The 7,021-nt window shown below is 28.6% G+C and overlaps 1 long non-coding RNA gene across 1 annotated transcript; it reads left to right on the plus strand.

Moving 5' to 3' along the window:
* Positions 1-1,971: 1,971 nt before the first annotated feature.
* LOC146998446 (uncharacterized) lies at positions 1,972-6,638 on the plus strand. The gene is made up of 2 exons (XR_015039303.1): positions 1,972-2,114; positions 6,274-6,638. It is a non-coding gene; the product is annotated as an uncharacterized LOC146998446 (long non-coding RNA).
* Positions 6,639-7,021: the final 383 nt, after the last annotated feature.

Genomic DNA, 7,021 nt, shown 5'->3' on the forward strand with positions numbered 1-7,021 from the left:
CTTCCTTGTACGAAATATTAACTTACACACATTTTTTGCTGCATTTCATTTAAATTTATTTCATCGAATTTCATTAGATATAGATTTCTCATTCAATTAATTCAGTTCTCACTTCGAGATGCATAAAACCTCAAAATATCTTCATTAAAAATTGTAAAATATTAAAAATAAGAAAAACGCCAAATACAGTTAAACACTTTTTTTTTTTTTTTTTTTTTTTTTTACAATTAAAATTTAAGTTTCTGCGCAAAAACAAGCAATTCGTCCAGAAGGCAACAAGGCAAATTATTCCGAACAAAAAACTGAAAGTTTTCTTTTGGTCCCACTCCACACAAAAAAAAATATTAAAGGTGCTGAAACTGACTTAATTCACTATTCTTTTAAGTTTCAAATGTAAACAACTATGGCTGCTATGATAAACAAAAAATAGGCTAACCTGCATTTATAACAATATTTAAATTGTTGAAAATTGTACAACTATTGCATGCAGATTAACTAAAGCCATAAAAACTTTAACCGGAAAATAACAATATGCTATCATTTTTAAAGCAAACGATGCACAATTTGCCAACATATAAGAACAACAAAAAAAAAAAAACTCACCGAGTGGGTATATTTACATACGTTTGGTGCGACCGATTACAACCAAAAAGAGAGGTGCACAGTTACATGTTATAGCAGTCCTATACTAAAATGACCACACGTCCCGATTTTGGCGGGACAGTCCCGTTTTTTGGAGGACTCCTGAGTCCCGCCGATTTTTAAAAATGTCCCGCTTTTTAGAAAACATCTGCATTTGTTATTTTAAATGTACTGTAAAAATATATTCAGTGCCGCCCTAACCACAGGGCTAAATGGGCTATAGCCCCAGGGCGCAAGCCTTTTGAGGCGGAAATTTTTTATTTGCGATATAGTAAAAATTTATTTTTCATTTTATTAGTTTTTACTTATTTTTAAATTAAAACACTTCTTAAAATATTAAACTGATTTTTATTTCTTCCAAATGTGCTGAAAAACGATAGATAGAGAAGGGCAGCGCGAAATAGGAGTAACACCCTACCGATCGTACTTTTGTTTCAGTCGCATTTGAACTGTCAGAGCTGTACTGGAGTTAATATAAGACCACCTACGTATACTCACCGCGTCGCCACGGCATATTCATTTATCTAAACGTAAATTGTATTATTTTAACTATCCTGATAAAAGATAGGAACATAAAGGGGTCACTGATGCGTACCTTAATATAGATTGCAGGACAAAAGTAAAATTGATATAATTTTAGTATTTGTCTACTGAATAAGGTGAATTAAAAATTGAAAATTAAGTGGAAATTATTAAATTATATTATTATCTTCCTAAAGTAAGTGCTTTTCCTTTTACATACACTAGTGGACAAAAAAAAACGCATAATAAAAAAAAATGGCATTTAGCAAGATAATATTTATTAATTTTAAAAGGTTAAAAAATAAATTGGTTTTTTTTCTCATTTTATATTTAAAAATATATTTACTTTAAGGTATAAAGAAATTAGGTAGTATATTGAACGGTTTATAAAAATCAAAGTGGACAAAAAAAATGCATATTGAAAAAAATTGCCTTTTCCCGCCAAAAAACATAAAAAAATTCTATGATTCAGTGCATCCATGTCAAAGCAATTATCAATTGAAGACAAGGCTCAAATTGTAGCTTTCCACGAGTCTGGAATGAGCCAAATGGAGTTAGCAAAAAAATACTCCGTAAATCAATCAACAATTTCCAGAATTGTTAAAAAATATATTATAAGAGGGTCTTCATCTCGAAAACCGGGATCTGGCCGAAAGTTGTCACACTGTAAAAAAAAACCTCGAAGTTTACAGACAAAAGTCTTGTATAGTTACAGAAATGCGAACAATTACGAAGGAAATACCTGTAACGAACACAGAACCAAACGAAACTGTAAACTCTACAGGAAGTTTTCAAGAAGTTTTGCTTGGATTTTGTCCGTAGCGTGTGATCACGTGGCTTAAAACGGCCGAGAGAGAAGAACCAATCAGGAAGAAGGTGGAAAAACAGCGTCTTAGCGGGAGAGTTCAACGATAGTCGCCATGTTAGCCATTATTCTTGCTATGGTCGAGGTAAGTTCGAAATAGTGTTTGACGTGTATTTTACTAATTTTATGTAATGTATTTGTTATGTTCTTTACACTATCTATAATTAAATTCTTTAAATGTTTAGCTTATAATTCTAATGCTCCTAAATAAACCTGTGTTGAATTATTGTTAAGAGTTCAAATCACAGAGCTTGTGTTCCATTTAGTAAAATAACAACTTTTATTCGTTACATCTGCAGGTGTCTGCAGTTAAACTGCTCATATTTATAAACAGAAAAAAATTTGTTAATATGTTAGTTTAAAAACAAATAAGCTTAATATTAATGTTCTATCTATAGTCTAATAATTTCTCATGTTAAATATTTATGTATCTTTTAAAACATATCGCGTTAGAATATTCATATTTTTCATTTTGTTGACAGATGTAACATTATTATTCCATACATGTTATCATTAATCTCAGCGTGAACTGCTTTAGAATATTTTTCAGAGCATTATTACACTATGTATGTTATTATTAATCTCAACGAAAAAGAAAATAAATGTAATATATTTAAACAATTCGACAAAATAACTTTACATACATTAAAAATGGAATATCATTTCATTAATACATGCGATAAGTTCGCCTTAAAAGATTATATAGTCGGATAGCAATTACATATTTGTAAAAGTATTCAATGTATATTATTTTTTGTGTTAAAGATAGTTTTAATCCAGGACAGTCTTTACCAACTTATAAAGCATCTATTAAGTTACATTATAACCAACATTTACAAAAGGCAATCGAAATGCCGTGACTTTGACATATTTTTAACTATGATGTAACATACTAGGAACATTAAAGAAAAAAAATTCTATTTTTTCCTTTATGCTTGTTGAAAAGTCAAATATTAATAAAATGGTACAACAGTCATTCTAGTACTTACAATGTAAATTTACATATAAATTTACTATAAATTTTGGTGCAAAGTTCATTATAAAATGCATTTGCTAATATTTAATAGTTATAGCATTCAATATCAAATCATGGAAATATTAGTAATGATACGTCAGTTGCATATATTAATTTCAATACTCAGCTCAATGCCAAATTTCTTCTATATCTGAGATAACATGTATTTTTTGAGAATAATTCTTTTGTGTCATCTTTTCATTTAAAAATCTCTTTGAGATATATTTTAATGTGAATTATTTTCAAAATTATCCTCATTAGAATGAATGTTGTTCTCTTTATTATGTTTGAAACTGCCGTTACGCTAAAAAATATATTCAGAAAACTCTTTATTGCTGAATGTTTAAAATAAGTTCTGCTCCTTTTTGACAAAGAGTATCCATTTGAATTGCAGTTGGTTTTAATTAATCGTTAGTTGTATTTTTAAGAACTACTTGATAAAATTCAACAAATTAGTTCAATCTATGAGTTCATCTGAAAAACCTAAAATTTTTATTCCAATTCTGTCATGTGTATATATTTCAAGAATGAAAAAGAATTACAAATTCACTATCCAACAATACTGAGTAATATGTTGTTGATATAGCCAAACTTAAAATGACCCATTTTAAAACCAGATTAAATAAATCATCGCGTATTTTCGGTCATCGAATTTCTTTGGCGTTAAAAGTGTCATAGATTTAGTAAATCCAAGGGTCAAGGTAAGCTCAAATATTTTTTTTCCTAGTTCATATTTGCTAAGTTATAAATTTTGCTGATGCAAAAGTTATGTAACTTATGCAAACATATGCTTAGAGTATTTGAACTAGTGATGAAAAATCACTGGAATTTAAAATGTAATTGACAGTATGCCTTAAAGCTTGTTTTGGTAAAAGCATATTTATGGGTGCCCCTTGGCAAAATTTGGCGATTTTTGGCAGTACATGGATACCGAGTTTGTGCAATTCTTTGACCATGTTATTTTGGCTTGTGTAGCGACGATTTGTGTGCCAAAAACCGCCGCTACACGAAAACAAGAGATTGCACATACTCTGTATCCATGTACACATCGACCTATTTTCACTTAAAAAAAATCTGTGAATTGTACAAACTTGGCATCGCGCACTCCCTTGACTTTATCCATGTACACATCGACTTATTTTCACTTAAGAAAACATCAGAGAATTGCACAAACTTGCGCTCCCTTGATAATACAGGGAGCACCCTTCAATATACTCTAACTGCTGTTTTTCATAAATTAAAACATTTTAGGCATTTAAGATATCTTCCTGTAAGTTACAACTAAATGAATGACTCTTAAGCATAAAAATTTCAAATTTTTATGCTTAAGAGTAGAAGGAGTTATACACTTTTTAAATAACAGTGTCAGAAAAATATACTTTTTAAAATATGTAAACCATTGTTTGAAGTATAGAAAAACCTTCCTTAGCAACTATACCTCTTTAAGTGACTATGTCAAGCATTCTGGTGATACAAACATTGATATTAATTATCACTGAGAATCATGCTTTGTGAAGTAACCACCTCCATTAAATATCAAAATTGTACAAAATTATGGAAGGTTATAGAGTGGTTTTACTGTATACTTAAAGTATATCATATCACTGTTAGATATTGATGATGTAAAAGATATTATCTAATCATAAATATTTCAAGCATTAAATAGCTTAGTGTAAGTCAATAAGTTTTCAGATTCTGACTTTGTACCCTGTCTTTCACTATGTAATATTTTTCTAGCAACTGTGTTAAGTACCAGTAAGTAAGTTTCTGTCTTAAATACCACTTAATGTAATCAGGTATCACCTGTTCTGTCTGTAAAACTTAATCGTAATAAGTGAACAAATGAATATCTGTAAAACTAAAGATGACACTCTATGTAAAAAATACAAGTATTAAAATGTCTATGAGAGGAACATTTAAAATATTAAATCCACGATCAATTTTTGCGACATCTAAGATAGAAAATACCCAAACTGACTAGTTAATTCAGAGGATGAATGCATGTAACATCATTGTTCATGTGTTTGTTAATTGTGTAAGTATTGAAGTTCATGCATTAATTGTTGATAACTATATTATTGGCCTTATATATATATACTTGCATTTCAAAATTTTGTATATTTTGCCAGTGAGCTAAGTATTAAATGCTGTTACGTATAAGTTCATATTATGTGGAAAAGTAGTTTTTGATCTAACACTTTCTGAGAATTTTTTAATGTTGATCATCAAGCTTAAAGCATACGGCTGAAATTACCAGTATTAACCATAATTTAATTATTCTCCTGTTTCAGCGTTTCTCAAACTTTTTTCGAATAGAGATTATGTGAATTATCATAATTTGTGAATCACCTTGCTGCTGTTCCCTTCGAAAGCAATTTTTTAGCATATATTACTACTAGTACACTTATATTTTTAATATATAATTAAAATCCGTTATATTTCATAATTAAGTCCATTGAAGAAAAGTTATATTTCTAATATTTCAAGATTATTAATGAGAAGGATGATTTGTAATTCTTGCATGGCTCTTCTATATTTGGATATGTGATGGTAAGACCACAGTCTTAGTGGATATGTGATAGTATATTTGGATATATGGTGGTAAGTACCACAGTTATAGTGCTTTAAATCCATCTTTTACTGCTAAGACTGAGTGGGAAGTCTGTAAGTAGGGTAACCAATAATAAATTTCATAAAATGTCTATCTTACGAGAAAAGGTGATAGATGATTGTCATATGTAACTTTTTAAACTCTTGAGATTTTTCAACTAAATTTTTTTGTCTCCTTTGGAAACTTCGGAGGACCATGAGGACAAGCTGTATGATCCACAGATTGAGAAGTGCTACCTTAATACATTTCAATTTCTAGAGAAATTAATCTTAAAAAAAATCTGATCATTATTAAAACTACTTTACAGATTTATTTTATATTACAAATAAATATAGTAAATATCTAATAAACCTCAAATTATTTTCTGCAAAATGAATTATTTAAATTTGTACTGTTTTTGCTTCAAAAATGGATGATACATGCAATTTATGATTTCATGAAAGGACCAAAAGGAATCTTGTTTGCAATTTAATTATTTAATTTAAAAAAAGATTTAAATCATTTGGAATATGTGCAAGTGCATGCAATTATTATGAAGAGATTCTAAATTAAAATGTCACATAACAAATTTAGAATATGTTATGTACTTCTAACGAATGTGATTTTTTCATTATTTAGGAGCCATGCTTTGAATCCTAAGAAGAAGAGGACTGCACCTTCACAACTATGAATAATTAAAAATAACAATAATATAAATTTTACCTATTTTTTTATTTTATTTTCCTTTTGGATAGTTTTCAAATAAAAATAAACCTATTTTTGTTTCTATATTCTGTGTATTGGAATAAAGAGTTCCCCCCCCCCCAGTGTTCACTGATATGCATGTAAAAGAATTGTGTGCAAAATTAAATCAATTTTTGTTTGTCACATTCATTTTTCACAGTATGTACAATTTTCAAGATCTACAATAGAAGATACATTGTAGCATTTGGATAAGTCATTTTTTTTTTCTGTGTATTTTAAATAAAAGATCTGTTTTTGTATATATCAACATTTTGCATACCTTTTTCTTATTTAATTTATAAAAACGTTAAAATATAATAAAATCAAAATAAGTGTATATCTTATTTTTCAAGTTGGGTAAGGAGGAGAGGAATGATCTAGCAAAGGTAAAATGGTTGAGAACCACTAATATATGGTATTAAAAGTATTTTCATTTCTGCATTAAATTGCTTTAACCAAATAGATCTTTTATATTATCTTTAATAGTTTTTGTCAACTAAATCTAATCTTGCAAGATGTAGTTATGCATAACGAAATTCATTATTATGAATTATATTGACTGTTAATTATAGATCTTCACGCTAGCTGTATATGTTAGGAGTGAAATGCATTGCAATATCCAATATTTTCAAAATATGATATT

Source organism: Stegodyphus dumicola, chromosome 2 (genome assembly GCF_044657685.1).
Source record: "Stegodyphus dumicola isolate Sdum_Otavi_A_Nest chromosome 2, ASM4465768v1".
NCBI classification, from domain to species: domain Eukaryota; kingdom Metazoa; phylum Arthropoda; class Arachnida; order Araneae; family Eresidae; genus Stegodyphus; species Stegodyphus dumicola.